The 16,669-nt window shown below is 39.4% G+C and overlaps 1 pseudogene; it reads left to right on the top strand.

The window, feature by feature from the left end:
- The first annotated feature begins 609 nt into the window (after positions 1-609).
- Positions 610-12,876, top strand: LOC139324829 (vomeronasal type-2 receptor 26-like; annotated as a pseudogene).
- The last annotated feature ends 3,793 nt before the right edge of the window (positions 12,877-16,669 follow it).

Here is a 16,669-nt window from a genome sequence, read left to right on the forward strand (position 1 = left end):
AAGGCTGTCTATGCACCCTCTGCTCAAGTAGGACAATACTATACTATTTCAGATAAATGGCTGTCCTCTTGAAAGCCTCCAGTGATGGGGGACCTACAACTTCTGAAGGCAAGCCATTCCACTGGTTGTTTTCATTGTTAGGATATTTTTCCTTAGTTTGAGATTGCTTCTGTCCATTGGTTTTTGTCTTTGCAGGGGGCCATATCATGTTCGGGGGGTACGTATGCGCTGTTTGCGAGCGATTGCGTACTCCGGCCCCCAGTGCATGTCTCGTTTCCTGGGTTGCACAGAATCTCAGGCCCTGGGTCCTCGGCTGATGCTGTGTAATGCCAGGTTGGTGGTTAATAAAGCCCCCCTCATTTGTGACCTTTTATTGGAGGGGGGTGCAGACCTGGCAGGGATTACGGAGACCTGGTTGGGCCAGGAGGGGAGGTCCCCCTAGTAGAAATGTGTCCACCAGGTTTCCGTGCATTTCATCAGCCGAGGGCCCAGGGGAGGGGAGGGGTGGTGGTGGTGATTATTAGGGAAAGTCTTTGTCTGAGGGAGGCCACTGTTCCTCAGATAGCCGGATGTGAGTCCCTCTTTGTGAAGTGGGGTTGTGGGGTACAGATGGGCTTGCTGACTACGTACCTGGCTCCCTGCCACGTGGTGGCAACCCTACCCGAGCTGCTCGACGTTATTGCCGGGGTGGCGGTGGATACCCCCAGACTCGTTGTCATGGGGGATTTCAACCTGCCATCCGTCGGTGAGATGTCGGAGGCAGATAGGGAGTTCATGGCTTCCATGACGGCCATGGACCTGACCCAGTTAGTTCAAGGCCCCACTCACACAGAAGGACACACTCTGGACTTGATTTTTGTCTCTGGTCAGTGGTTGAATGATCTAGGAATAGGTGATTTAGATATTAAGCCCTTGTCATGGACAGATCATTCCCTCCTTCACTTAGATTTCCGAGCTGCTTCCCCTCGCTGCAGGGAGATGGAACTGACCAGGTGGTTCCGTCCCAGGCACCTGATGGACCCTGATAGGTTCCTGACGGAGCTTGGGCCATTTCCTGAGACTCTGGCACATGACTCGACTGAAGACCTGGTGGCCGCCTGGGATACCTCCCGGCTGGACTACTGTAATGCTCTCTACATGGGGCTCCCCTTGAAGAGCACTCGGAGGCTCCAACTGGTCCAGAATGCGGCCACGCGGGTAATTATGGGTGCAACTCATTGTGCCCATGTAACACCTCTCCTGCGCGAGCTGCACTGGCTTCCAGTGGTCTTCCGGGTGTGATTCAAGGTGCTGGTTACCACCTTTAAAGCGCTCCATGGCTCAGGACCTGCGAGACCACCTTCTGCCACCGATAGCCTCCCACCGACCAGTTCGCTCCCACAGAGAGGGACTCCTCAGGGTGTCATCGGCCAAATTATGTCGGCTGGCGACACCCAGGGGGAGACCCTTCTCGGTGGGGGCACCTGCCCTTTGGAATGAACTGCCCCCAGATATACACAAGATCTCTGACCTCCGAGTTTTCTGCTGTGCTCTTAAGACCCTGCTCTTCCGACAGGCAGGGCTAGCTTCATAATTGAGTTTTAAATTTGGAATTCTTAAATTTTGCATTTTTTTAGCTAACTGGCCTTGAATGTAATACTTTTAATAATTTTTAAATTTAAATTGTGATATTTGTATTGTGTTTTTACCTGGCTGTACACCGCCCCGAGTCCTTCGGGAGAGGGGCAATATAGAAATAAAACTATCCTATCCATCCTATCCTTGTGGTTTGGAAAATAGTTTGTCCCTCTCATCTCTGTGGTAGCCCCTCAAATATTGGAATATTGCTACCCATGTTTTCCCAAAAATAAGACCCTGTCTTATATTTTTTGAACCCTGAAATAAGCGCTTGGCCTTATTTTGGGGGGGTCTTATTTTGGGGTGTGTGAAGCAAGATGGAGCTCCTCTTGCCATCTTACCTGATTTCCAGCTCTGCATTTAAATATTTTCGGGGAGGGCTTATTTTCAGGGGGAGGCTTATTTTAGCGCATGCACTCAAAAGTCTGATTGGGCTTATTATCATGGGATGTCTTTTCAGGAAAACAGGATATCCTGGTTCTTCTTTTCACTAGAAAAGGGAACTCATTTCATCAGACATTTTATAGGGAAATGGATTCCTGATCCATTGATAAAATTAAATCTTTTAATTTTAGGTTAAGAAAATAATTTGGATTTGGATTTTAGAATTAGAGCAATGTTTTAGCTTCCAACTTCCCAATTTGATTTCTCCACTATTTTCAAAACAGGTTAAGCATCAGTCACTTACGATGTCACTTCAAAGAAGGAAAGTTGATCAGACATATAAAGAAAACATTGGAAGAGTAGTGACACACCAACAGAAGATAGAGTAATTAGTAAAATCATGGAATGTGCAGAAATGGACAGACTCACAAAGGAACTACAAGATAAAGAGGGACACGATTACTATCTAGTATGGGAAAAGTGGTACACTTGGTTGGAAAATAGAAAAGGGAAAAAGACTAGGGAGTAATTGGAGTTATAGAAACAGAAACATAAATCACTAATGCAGGCTAGCAGTGAACTACAAAGATAGATATAAGAGAAAGACCAAACAAGGAGGAGTCAAAAACACAAATAAGAACATATATTACAGTTGCGATAACCTTGACAAAATGTATATTCAAATTCTTTGTTTACATATTTTGTATGTTTTGTGGTTACTCGTTTTGTCTTGTTTGTATTTTTAAACAAATAAAAAAAATATAAACAAATAAAAAAAGAAAAAAAAGAAAACATTGCCAGGTTGCCAATGGTTCAATGGCAGTTACGTCCCTTATGAATGACTGCAATCATTCTATTATTCTAGCAGGCCACAATATCAATCGTTCTGCACAGAAGGGAATAGAAAGTGAGAAAGGATCCATATAAATACTTCAAGAGCCACATGGAGGAAGGAAGTCGTAATGCTGACTCTTTGAGATTCATTTCCACAAAGTTCTCTTCCTTCTGTTTTATCTGCCAGATGTTCTCCTTGAAGGCAGACTTGGACATTTCCTCGATATACAGAGAATAATAAAATTGATCCTCCTGGTATTCCTGATGAACAAAGTGGTGACTCTGAGCTGTCCTGCAAGTGATGCTTTCCCTGTTCCACATGAGTGGTATCAACCTGGTGACCTCGTCATCGGTGGGATGATGTCTCACTTGATTTACCATTTCTATCAAACTCTATTCAAACAACATCCTTTTCTCAACCTTTATGATTCACCAGGGTAAATGTTTTCCTTTGAATCATCTGACCTTAGACTCACATTGCAAAGAATCATTTATATGGCTGTTTGCGTAGGAGATGTAGAGTTTTTCATGTAAATGTAAAAATCCTTTGTGTTTTGAAAGTGGTAAGAGAAGAGGGAACTTTCATTGTATTTGTTTCATTAACAACATTCAATAAATAAAGCATATTCGATTGTGTGGAAATTATCAAAAAGAGGAATGCTAAAAACAATCAGCTCTGCCACATTTCACAACCCAGAAATAAAAGTGTTTTTCCAAAAAGCAACTGGACACTATTGTTCTTTTCTTTGAAAATATTTCATTACTTATCCAAGAAGCTTCTTGTTCTGTCTCAGTTCTGGTTCAATTCTGGAAGCTTCTTGGATGAGAAATTAAAAATATTTTCCAAGAAAAAAAACCCCAAGAAAGTGCAGTTGCCTTTTGGGAAAGCACTTTTGGGCCAACCATGACCAGGGTGACTGAGAATCTCCATAGACTTAATATGGGAAAATAGTTAAATCTATTGGCATTCTGTTTTACTAAATAGGTAAGGAAAGATAGGATAAAGATGTTTTAATATTTCTATCTGTTGCAGCAGATAGATGATAGATAGATAGATAGATGATAGATAGATAGATAGATAGATAGATAGATAGATAGATAGATAGATAGATAGATAGATAGAATTTTTTATTGACCAAGTGTGATTGGACACACAAGGAATTTGTCTTTGGTGCACATGCTCTCAGTGTACATAAAAAGAAAAGATACATTTGTCAAGAATCATAAGGTACAACACTTAATGATAGTCATAGAAATAAGCAATCAAATCATACTAGGAAACAATCAATATAAATCCTAAGTATACAGCAACAAGTTACAGTCATACAGTCATAAGTGGGAGGAGATGGGTGATAGGAACAATGAGAAGATTAATAGTAATAGTAATGCAGACTTAGTGAATAGTTTGGCAGTGTTGAGGGAATTATTTGTTTAGCAGAGTGATGGTGTTTGGGGAAAAAAACCTGTCCTTGTGTCTAGTTGTTCTGGTGTGCAGTGCTCTATAGCGTCGTTTTGAGGGTAGGGGTTAAAACAATTTATGTCCAGAATGTGAGGGGTCTGTAAATATTTTCACAGCCCTCTTTTTGACTCGTGCAGTATACAGGTCCTCAATGGAAGGCAGGTTGCTAGTAATTTTTTTTTCTGCAGTTCTAATTATCTTCTGAAGTCTGTGTCTGTCTTGTTGGGCTGCAGAGCCAAACCAGGCAGTTAAGGAGGTGCAGATGACAGACTCAATAATTCCTCTGTAAAACTGTACCAGCAGCTCCTTGGGCAGTTTGAGCTTCCTGAGTTGGCGCAGAAAGAACATTCTTTGTTGTGCTTTTTTGATGACGTTTTTGATGTTGGGTGTCCATTTTAGGTCTTGAGATATGATAGAACCTAGAAATTTGAAGGTCTCTACTGCTGATACTGTGTTGTCTAGTATTGTAAGAGGTGGCAGTATAGTGCACACACATCATGGATATTGACTCTGGGGGAACTAAGAATTATGACCACTCATGTAATATTCCTTCAGAACTGAGCAGATTCAGATGAACAAGATGTATGGGTTTAGAGGGAAGCTCACCCTTAATCTATAATTCTTTCTAATTCAGTAACGTGCCTAGAAAACTAAATCAACAGAGAAACCAAGCCACAGCATTCTAGTTTAAACTGAGCACTGAAGTCAAAACCTCAGAAATTAATGTAGTACGCCTAACGATGAGTAACTTTCTCGAAAAATATAAAGGAACAAAAAATGTGTGCAAAATATATTTGCACTGATTACGAAATTATTTAATACTTCAGACAGAAACAAGTTTTCCCGTAATCAGTTACAAACATTACCATACCAAAATTATTTGGAAAATTATTAAATATTATTATTATTATTTTGAAAAGGTGTGCTTAATCTATTTGCAGTGTAATGACCAAATTCTACCAACACATCCTTGCCTTGGCCTTTGCTGTGAAGGAGATCAATGAAGACCCCCAGATCTTACCTAACGTCACTCTTGGGTTCCACATCTATGACAGTTACCAGAATCCAAGGATGACCTATCGCACCACTCTGGACCTCCTTTTCAAATCCCAGGAATTTGTTCCTAACTACAAATGTGATAGCCAGAAGAATCTGATGGCCATCATTGGAGGATTAGGTTCTGATACATCATCTAATATAGCTGAAGTTGTAGGTTTCTACAAGATTCCACAGGTCAATATGGAGCAAAAAATTCTGTACCATGTTTTTATGGCATAATTACTGCGAATCAGATGTTAGACTTAAATTAAAATGTTCTGCCAATCTTAAGATATAATACTTAGCACTCTTTTCTGAAATTACAATACCGCTCATAGAAGTACATATCAGGGGTGGGATCCTACTGGTTGGACAACCAGTTTGCTGAGTGCGTGCTTCGTTCACTCTCACTCTCTGGTTCGCTCTTGGCACGAAGTGGGAACTAGTGGTCTGAACTGGTAGAATCCCACCACTGGTATGCATCCTGGGACATTCCATAAATAAAGAAAAAAACTGAATGTAGTACTTCCTGGTCCTGTTCAAACAATTGTATATTATAATATATTATATTATAATGTGTTTGAAATAATTCCTAGAAATTCCATTCTATCTTAATATTTCAAAAGAAATAGAGGAAAAATGCCTTCTTTAGATATTTTTTACAGAAAAACTAGATCCAGAAAGATCGGATTTGAGCTAATGACTCAACAGAGTATTATTCTGCTTTATTTTAGCTGACATATGGCTCATTAGCCCAAGAGGAGTTTCAGAGCAGCAAACGCTCGTCACTTTATTTCATGGTCCCAAAAGAGGATCATCAATACATTGGAATCATTCAACTGCTTCATCATTTCAGATGGACATGGATTGGGATTTTTACTATAGATAACAACAATGGAGAACGTTTCTTACAGAAAATGCAGCCCATACTTTCACAAAATGGAATCTGTTCATCGTTCGTAGAAAGGCTTGCACAACTAATCCACATAGAACAGTTTGGTGAACTTTATCATCTAATCTCAAATATTATCATTAATTTGAGGAATAGCAACACCACTGCATTTCTTGTCTACGGAGAATCACTGACAATTATGTGGCTCAGGGCTATCACGTTTGTAGCAGATCCTGAAAACAAGCAAACTGCATTATTTAGAAAGGTGTGGATCATGACTGCACAGATTGATTTTGTGCTCTCCGGATTTCAAGTCATGTGGGATCTCCAGATGTTCCATGGGGCTATTTCCTTCACTGTTCATTCAACAGCAGTTGTAGGTTTCAAGGAGTTTCTTCAGACCATCAAGCCTCATTCAGACTACAGAGATGGGTTTCTGCAGGACGTTTGGGAACAAGCATTTGATTGTTCATTCTCAAAATCAGAATTACAAGAAATCTCCAATAGGCAGTGCCCAGTGGAAAAGAAACTGGAGGATCTACCTGGGCCCGTGTTTGAAATGGAAATGACTGGCCATAGCTACAGTGTCTACAATGCTGTTTATGCTGTGGCTCATGCTTTGCAGGCTCTACTCATGTCGGGGTCCAATAAGAAAAAAATAATGATGGGTAAAAAAACTAACCTTCCCCCTCTGCAGCCTTGGCAGGTATTCTCTCTGCATTCTTTTATTTCAATGAGCAATTTGATATAGAATTACCAATTGAACCTATAGCAGAAAGTCTTCATATTTTCTGCTTATGAAATCCAATTCGGATAGAATAGAATAGAATAGAATAGAATAGAATAGAATAGAATAGAATAGAATAGAATAGAATAGAATAGAATAGAATAGAATAGAATAGAATAGAATAGAATAGAATTCTTTATTGGCCAAATGTGATTGGACACACAAGGAATTTGTCTTAGGTGCATATGCTCTCAGGGTACATAAGGAGAATATTCATCAAGAATAAAAAGATACAACACTTAGTTATAGTCAAGGTTACTAATAAGCTATCAAATCATACTAGGAAACATATAAAAACAATATAATTGAAAGATGCAAGCAACATGGTTACAGTAATAAGTGGGAAGAGATAGATACTAGTAAAGAAGAGAAGAAGAATAGTAATACAGTCTTAGTAAATTATTTGACAATGTTGTGGGAATTAGTTGTTTAGCAGAGTGATGGCATTCAGGAAAAAACTGTCCTTGTGTCTACTTGTTCTGGTGTGCAGAGCCCTATAGCATCCTTTTAAGGGTAGGAGTTGAAACAATTTATGTCCAGGATGTGAGGGGTCTGTAGATACTTTCACAGCCCTCTTTTTGACTCGTGCAGGATACAGGTCCTCCATGGAATGCAGGTTGGTAGCCATGGTTTTTTCTGAAGTTCTAATTATCCTCTGAAGTCTGTGTCTGTCTTGTTGGGCTGCACAGCCAAGCCAGACAGTTAAGGAGGTGCAGATGACAGACTCAATAATTCCTCTGTAGAATTGAATCAGCAGTTCTTTGGGCAGTTTGAGCTTTCTGAGTTGGTGCAGAAAGAAAATCCTTTGTTGAGCTTTTTTGATGACGTGTTTGATGTTAGGTGTCCATTTTAAGTCTTGAGATATGATAGAACCTAGAAACTTGAAGGACGCTACTATTGATACTGTGGTGTTTAGTACTGTAAGAGGTGGTAGTACAGGAGGTTTTCTTCTAAGATCCACCACCATTTCTACGGTTTTGAGTGTATTTAGTTCCAGATTGTTCTGGTTGCACCACAAGGTTAGTTGTTCAACCTCCCATCTGTATGCAGATTCATCATTGTCCTGAATGAGACCAATCACTGTTGTATCATCTGCAAACTTCAGTATTTTAACAGAGGGATCATTTGAGATGCAGTCATTGGTGCATAGAGAGAAAAGAAGTGGAGAGAGCATGCAGCCCTGGGGGGCTGCTGTGCTAATTGTGCAGGTATTTGATGTAATTTTGCCTAGCTTCACCTGCTGCTTCCTGTCTGTTAGGAAGCTTATGATCCATTTACAACTGTGGTCAGGTTCAGCTAGCTGATTTAGTTTAGTTAGAAGAATATCTGGAACGATGGTATTGAATACTGAGCTGAAGTCTACAAAGAGGACCCTCCAAAGACCTATGACCCTTGCATAGGTCTTTGGAGGTTCAAGATGTTGTAGAATGTATGCAGAGACATATTAACAGCATCATCTGTTGATCTATTTGCTCGGTAGGGATCTAACAGCGGATCAGTGTTGAAACTACATTTTCATCATTGACAGTAGTCAAGAAACTACTGTCTTGTTAAGTAATAGAGTTGTAAAGGGAACCTGGCTTCCCTGTTGACTTTGCTTGTCAAAAGGTGACAAGGGTCACAAATTTGAAAAATGGACATAAGTCAGTGCCATTGCAACTTCAAACAGTCACTAAACAAGTTGTTGTAAATAGAGGACTACCTATATTAGCCTTACAACTCTCTCTCTTTTTTTAAATTCTCTTTCACATAGCTCCATCCGTTTCTACAGGGCATTTCTTTTAACAATTCGGCTGGAGAGAAAGTTTCCCTGAATGAAAAAGGGAAGTAATGGGTGGATTTGATATCATCAACCTCATCACATTTCCCAATCGGTCTTTTCAAAGAGTTAGAATTGGAAGAATAGATCCGAGTTCTCCAAAAGGCAACGGATTATTGATTGATGAAGATTTGATTGTCTGGCACCCAGCTTTTAATCAGGCATGGACTCATTTAATGGACTATATCTTGAGCTATTATGATCCCAAACAGAGGCCTTGGTCTCTTAAACCATATTGAGCAAAGCCTCTTTAGAAATCTAATTTCTATGTTTGTAAGAAAAAAATGGCATACTTTGAACAAATATGGCCCAGGATCAAGCATTGATCAAATTGACAAAATAATCTTACAATGTAAAAGTCTGCTTTTTCTTTTGGTTGCAATTACCTTTCAAATTATGGACGTTGCCTTATTTTTATAACATTGTCATCTCGCATATTTATTTACCCATCTTGCCTTTTTCAAAGAGGCCCTTTTCGTCATCATTGTAATTTCGACAACTTTTAATGTGGAATATAAATCCTGCTAGTTAATATTCACTTGCCCTTTGGGAAGTAAAGAATTCCTTACCCCAATAAAAGAGGGTGATTTATAACTCACGAATGAAGATGACCCAAGATAATATTGAAGAATCTACTCTGAGTCGGTCACCGGTCAACCTTTGGTCCCGGTGACTGTCCCAGATTGGATCCTGCAGGATTAATAAATGTTTTTTTTTTTTAATCTCCCTTTGCAAGAATCTTTTATCTTTATCACCAGGTTCTTCCAATTTCTCTGTGTAATGACCATTGCTCCCCTGGATACTGGAAGAAGGAGGCTGAAGGAAAACAATTCTGTTGCTATGACTGTGTTCCATGTCCAGAAGGGAAGATTTCAAATCAAAAGGGTAGGTTAGACAATCTAGGAAGTTTTCATTAGGTTGATTTAAGCAAACGAAGAGGAGCGGTGTTATATGCGAGTAGATAAATAGGTGCCTAGGAAACTGGGTACCTATTTATCTACTCTGGGAAAACTTGACCTCTGATTGTTCAGTTTGGAGGATAAAGACGCAGCATGGCCTTCTCCAATTCGAATAGACACTTGTTCAGCAGGCTGAGGCAAAAGGGCAGTCCTGGAACCAGCGAAATCTGGGGGCTGGGCAGGGGACAGAATGTATCTGCCCTCAGTGTGGAAGGGATTGCCACTCTTGAATTGGCCTTTTTAGTCACACTAGATGCTGTTTTAGGACTTCTTTCCAGAGCATGATACCATAGTCTCTTGAGACTGAAGGATGCCAATGTAACGAAATAGGTACCACTTCGGTGGGAAGACAAGCTGACACTTCATGTGGACTCATAGAATCCTGCTGGCATTGCACTTCCCATTTGCAATGCCCATTTGCGAGGCAGCTTTGGTGGTGGGACAGAACCCCATATGATGCTGCAGCCAAGACCACTCAACTTTCTTTCTGACGCAGAGCTAGTTCACTCCCTATGCTGCATTTTGGAAACATACAAGTGTGAACCAAATGGCTAGGAATCTTTGGCAGCCAAACTAATTGTTATATTAGCATTATAGTCTCCTGGCTAATGGAACATCACCATACACTAAATAATTAAGTGAGTTTGTGAAAAGTAGAAAAATGTGGGTTAGACAGCATCACCACCAGATGGATTCATAACTGGCTGACCAACTGCACTCAACGGGTAGTCCTCAATGGAACTGCATCTACATGGAGGGAAGTATGCAGTGGAGTACCCCAGGGCTCTGTTTTAGGCCCAGTGCTCTTCAACATCTTCATCAATGACTTGGACGAGGGGATAGATGGGGAACTCATCAAATTTGCAGATGACACCAAGCTGGCAGGAATAGCCAACACTCTAGAAGATAGGCTCAAGATACAGAAGGATCTTGACAGACTTGAACATTGGACGCTATCTAACAAAATGAAATTCAACAGTGAAAAAAGTAAGGTTCTACATTTAGGAAAGAAAACAAAATGCACAGGTACCGTATATGTGGTACCTTGCTTAATAGTAGTAACTGTGAGAGGGATCTTGGAGTCCTAGTGGACAACCATTTAGATACGAGCCAGCAGTGTGCAGCAGCTGCCAAAAAAGCCAACACAGTTCTGGGCTGCATAAACAGAGGGATAGAATCAATATCACGTGAAGTGTTAATACCACTTTATAATGCCTTGGTAAGGCCACATTTGAAATATTGCATTCAGTTTTGGTTGCCACAATGTAAAAAAGATGTTGAGACTCTAGAAAGAGTGCAGAGAAGAGCAACTAAGATGATTAAGGGACTGGAGGCCAAAACATATGAAGAACGGTTGCAGGAACTGGGTATGTCTAGTTTAATGAAAAGAAGGATTAGGGGAGACATGATAGCAGTGTTCCAATATCTCAGGGGCTGCCACAAAGAAGAGATAATCAAACTATTCTTCAAAGCACTTGAAGGTAGAACAAGAAGCAATGGGTGGAAACTAATCAAGAAGAGAAGCAACTTAGAACTAAGGAGAAATTTCCTGGCAGAACAATTAATAAGTGGAACAACTTGCCTGCAGAAGTTGTGAATGCTCCAGCACTGGAACTTTTTAAGAAGATGTTGGATAATCATTTGTCTGAAATGGTGTAGGGTTTCCTGTCTGGGCAGGGGGTTGGACTAGAAGACCACTAAGGTCCCTTCCAACTCTGTTATTCTATATTCTATATTCTCATTTAAGCAAACTGTAAAACATTACCTTAGCGTGAACATAACTAATTCTTTTATGTCTTCTTCAAGATGAATATTCATTTTTATAGCTGTGACTCACATTCTGTTGTTCAGGTTTCAAACTTTGTCAATACATTATGTTACTTGAGACGTACATATATCCTCACGGTTTTCTTTTCCACATTTTGGAAAAAAATGGGAAAAGTCCAAATTGCCTACATTGTAATAAATTTTAAAATGATACAAAGGGTTGCATTTCAAAGAACAATTGTCCTTCCTTTTCTGCTTGCTGTTATGCCAATCCTAAATTTTCCATTTGAGGAAAAATGGAATTTTCATAGAAACACAATCCATCTGGTAACCAGTGGAAAGAACTGAAAAGGAATAACAACTGTCACCCGTTCAGAAAGTAATTTGAATAATATGTCAAATTCATTGATTTTCCTTCTAGATATGGAAGATTGCTCTGAATGTTCAGAAGATCATTATCCAAATAAAGAAAAGAATGGATGTATCCTGAAACTGCTGGTCTTTCTAACATTTGAAGAAAACTTAGGAATTGGTTTAGTCTCAGCAGCTCTTTGTTTCTTCTTCTTGACATCTTGGGTACTTGGAACTTTTATTAAGCACAGGGATACTCCCATTGTCAAAGCAAACAACCGGTCCCTCACCTACACCCTGCTTGTCTCTCTTCAGCTCTGTTTTCTCTCCTCTTTGCTCTTCCTCAGCCAACCTAACAAGGTGACCTGCCTTCTCCGACAACCAACTTTTGGCATCACTTTCTCAGTGGCCATTTCTAGTGTTCTGGCTAAAACTATCACTGTGGTTGTGGCTTTCATGGCCACGAAACCAGGATCTCAGATGAGGAAATGGGTGGGGAAAAGATTGGCTTTTTCTATTGTACTTTCATGCTCTATCATCCAAATATGTATTTGTTTTGTTTGGTTGTTGACATCTCCCCCTTTCCCTGAGTTGGACATGCACTCAGAGTCCCAAGAAATGACTTTACAATGCAACGAGGGTTCAGCTTTCTTCTTCTACTGTGTCTTGGGCTACATGGGTATCTTGGCCATTGCCAGTTTTATTGTGGCTTTTCTTGCCCGTAAATTACCTGACAGCTTTAATGAAGCCAAGTTCATTACCTTCAGCATGTTGGCCTTTTGCAGTGTGTGGATCTCCTTCTTTCCAGCCTATCTGAGCACAAAAGGCAAAGCCATGGTAGCTGTGGAGGTCTTCTCCATCTTGTCCTCCAGTGCTGCATTACTGGGATGCATATTTTTGCCAAAGTGCTACATCATTGTTGAACGGCCTGACCTCAACCACAGGGAGCAACTGATAAAGAGGAATTAACACTTGGTGTAATATTTCTGGCTTTGAGAAATTGCTCACGAAAAAAAGAGACAAAGATTGTTTGCTGTCTATAGGAGACATATAGAAGTCCTTAATTCTGACAACAGAGGATTGATGGAGGATTATCCTGACAACTAAGATTTATTATAGTTGCCAATTGCAAAAGAAATGCTCATGCTGCTGCATTTGCAATCATTCTCCAAGATACTTTAATTAAACACCTTCCTTCTTTCAACACCCAAAGATTGAAAGACATTGAAAATTCAGTTGTTTTTTTTTAGAAGATTAGAGATATTGAATCAAATCATGTTTGCAGTTTCCTTATTTATTTATGTAGAAAATTTATATAGCCACCTACTTGCTCACAGTGACTCTAGTCAGTTTACAACAATAAAACAAAATATAGGAATTAATTTTTAAAAAGCTAAATGTCCTTGAAGCCATTTTGCTTCTCACCTAAAAAGCTTCTTTGGTTCTGACTCTGACCAAGAATGGAAGAAGCTTCTTGGATGAGAAGTAAAATGTCTTTGAGCAAAAGCAAAGAAAGTCCAGTTGCCTTTTGAAAAATCACTTTTGGGACAACCAACAACAAAAGAACCAGCACTCAGGAAATAAGTTGCAGACTATAATTTGCTGAGGTAGCAATGAAAGTTTCAGAGAAAGTTTCATGCACCCCAACACACTAGACCCCCATAAATTAATAAAATACAAAGAATTACTGGACCTCCAAGGAAGATTAAAAACACGGCAGGAACTCAGGGAACAAGGCATAGAAATAGATTGGCGGCCCTACCTACAAATACAAACTAGATACAATAAAGACAATGAGAAAGGAGGAATCGACATAAATCCCAACCGACTAGACAAATTATTAGGAACTAAGGATGGAAATTTGATTTCAAAGATATACAAATACTTATTAGAATTTGACCTAGCAGAAAATTTAGTTAAAGGACAAATGATAGCTTGGGCAAGGAACATTGGCAAAAATATACAATTAGAAGAATGGGAAAGAGTATGGGAAACCAACTATAGAATAACAAAATCCGTAGCATATAAGGAGAACCACTACAATATGTGGTACAGATGGTATCTAGCCCCTGCGAGATTGGCGAGGATGTATGCAAACCTTAATCCAACGTGTTGGAAATGCAAGCAAGCACAGGGAACCTTCTTTCATGTCTGGTGGCTTTGCCCAAAAATTTAAAAATATTGGATAAAAATAAAAATTTGCATATCAGAAATAATTGCAGAGGATATTGAGCTAGAACCAGAAATTTTTTTGTTAGGAATGCTTAAACAAAACATTAGAAAGGAAAAAAAGTACCTAATATTACATATAATTACAGCAGCTGGGTTAGCTCTAGCACAAGTCTGGAAAACAGATCAATTGCCAACGGAGCAGCAAATAATTCAAAAAATTTACACATGTGCAGAAATGGATAGACTAACATTGAAATTGAAAGATAAGGAAGACTCAGTATTTTAAGATATGGGACAGTTGGTATGAGTGGATAAACCAATGGAAAAGAAGATAAAGTCAAAACTTAGTAAGAAATTTAAAGTAATAATTATACACAATCATTAAGGGAAAAAAAGGGAAAATAAATTCTTGTATATATGTGTACTTATATACATTATATATACCTTATTTGTTGTTTGTTGATATTGTTGATTGTATTTTAAGGTTGTGAATGTTTTATACAATTTTATGTTTTTTTTTAAATCTAATAAAGTTTGTTTTTAAAACCAAAAAAATAAAATAAAATAGAAAGTTTCAGAGAAGACATTCAAGTGTCCTCATGTGACAATATACAGGAAGATAAGGATTCCCTGAAGAACACACAACCTACTGAAACAGAGCCATGGAAATTGTGAAAGTCACACCCAGCAACCACAATTTTTCTTTTCTTTGAGTATCAGTTCAATATTTCCTACTTTTGTTCGTGGCTTTGGACTTCCCTGCTCAAAAAAAGATTGCTCCATTCACTCATAAGTGACATTTATTTTATTTTATTTATTATTATTTGTCAAACATGTAAGATAACAGATATAAGTATAAACATGATTATGAATGCAGGATAAGGATACGAATAAATGGGGACAGTAGGACAGGGATGGTAGGCATGTTGGTACGCTTATGCACGCCTCCTTAGAGACCTCTTAGGAATGGGGTGAGGTCAACAGTAGACAGTCTAAGGTTAAAGTTTTGGGGGTTTGGGGGAAGAAACTATAGAGTCAGGGAGTGCATTCCAGGCATTGACCACTCTGTTGCTGAAGTCATATTTTCTGCAATCGAGTTTGGAGCGTTTTACCTTGAGTTTGTATCTATTGTATGCTCGCATATTGTTGTGGTTGAAGCTGAAGTAGTCATTGACAGGTAGGACATTGTAGCAGATAATTTTGTGTACTACACTTAGGTCAGACCGAATGCAGCGTAGTTCTAATTTGTCTAAGCCCAAAATTTCAAGCCTGGTTTTATAAGCTATTCTGTTTTGAGCAGAGGAGTGGAGGACTCTTCTCATGAAATAACCCTGGACTCAATCAATTGTATTAATGACTGATATACAGTGCGGGTTCCAGGCAGATGTATTCGAGAATTGGTCTAGCAAAGGTTTTGTGTGCCCTAGTTTGCAGTACAATATTACCAGAGAAGAAGCTTCATAGGATTAGGTTAACAACTTTTAATGCCTTTTTGGCAATGTTTTTGCAATGAGTTCTGGCACTTAGATCATTTGAGATGAGTACTCCAAGGTCCTTGATAGAATGAGCATCATCTACGAGGTCGTGTCTGCCCAGCTTGTATTTGATGTTCTGATTTTTTTTGCCAATGTGTAAGACAGAACATTTGTTGGTTGAAATTTTGAGTGGCCAATTGTTTGTCCATTCTGACGCATAGTTAAAGTCTCTTTATAGAGCAGTATTGTCAGTGATGTTGAATAGTTTTAAATCGTCAGAGAAGAGAATGCAGTTGCTTATAATATGATCGCAAAGGTCATTTATGTAAAGTATAAAGATTGTGGGTCGTAGAACACTACCTTGGGGGACACCGCTGTTAACAGATGTAGGGTTTAATAGAGCACTCCCTATTTTGACTACTTGTTGCCTGTTTGACAGGAACACAGCTATCCACTTATGTAGGGATCCGGAAATGCCATAAGATTTGAGTTTTAGAAGTAGTTTGTCATGTACCACTGAATCAAAGGCTTTGCAGAAGTCTAAGCAAATTGTGTGTGTGTGTGTGTGTGTGTGTGTGTGTGTGTGTGTGTGTATCACAACAAATTGTGGCAAGTTCTTAAAGAGATGGGGGTACCAGACCATCTTATTTGTCTCTTGAGAAACCTATATGCAGATCAAAGAAGCAACAGTGGGAATCGATTGGTTCAAAATTGGGAAAGGAGACCGACAAGGCTGTATACTGTCACCCTGCCTATTTAACTTATATGCAGAACACATCATGAGAAAGGCAGGGCTAGATGAATCAAAAGTTGGAATTAAGATTGCCGGGAGAAATATCAACAACCTCAGATATGCAGATGATACCACTCTAATGGCAGAAAGCGAAGAGGAACTAAAGAGCCTCTTGATGCTGGTGAAGAAGGAGAGTGCAAAAGTTGGCTTGAAACTCAACATTAAGAAAACTAAGATCATGGCATCTGGCCCTCTCAATTCCTGGCAAATAGATGGGGAAGAAATGTAGGTAGTGGCAGATTTTATTTTCCTGGGCTCCAAAATCATCGCAGATGGAGACTGCAATCAAGAAATTAAAAGACGCTTGATCCTGGGGAGGAAA

This window comes from Pituophis catenifer, unplaced genomic scaffold (genome assembly GCF_029215685.1).
Source record: "Pituophis catenifer annectens isolate HBS135680 unplaced genomic scaffold, rPitCat1.0.hap2 SCAF_15, whole genome shotgun sequence".
Classification (NCBI taxonomy): domain Eukaryota; kingdom Metazoa; phylum Chordata; class Lepidosauria; order Squamata; family Colubridae; genus Pituophis; species Pituophis catenifer.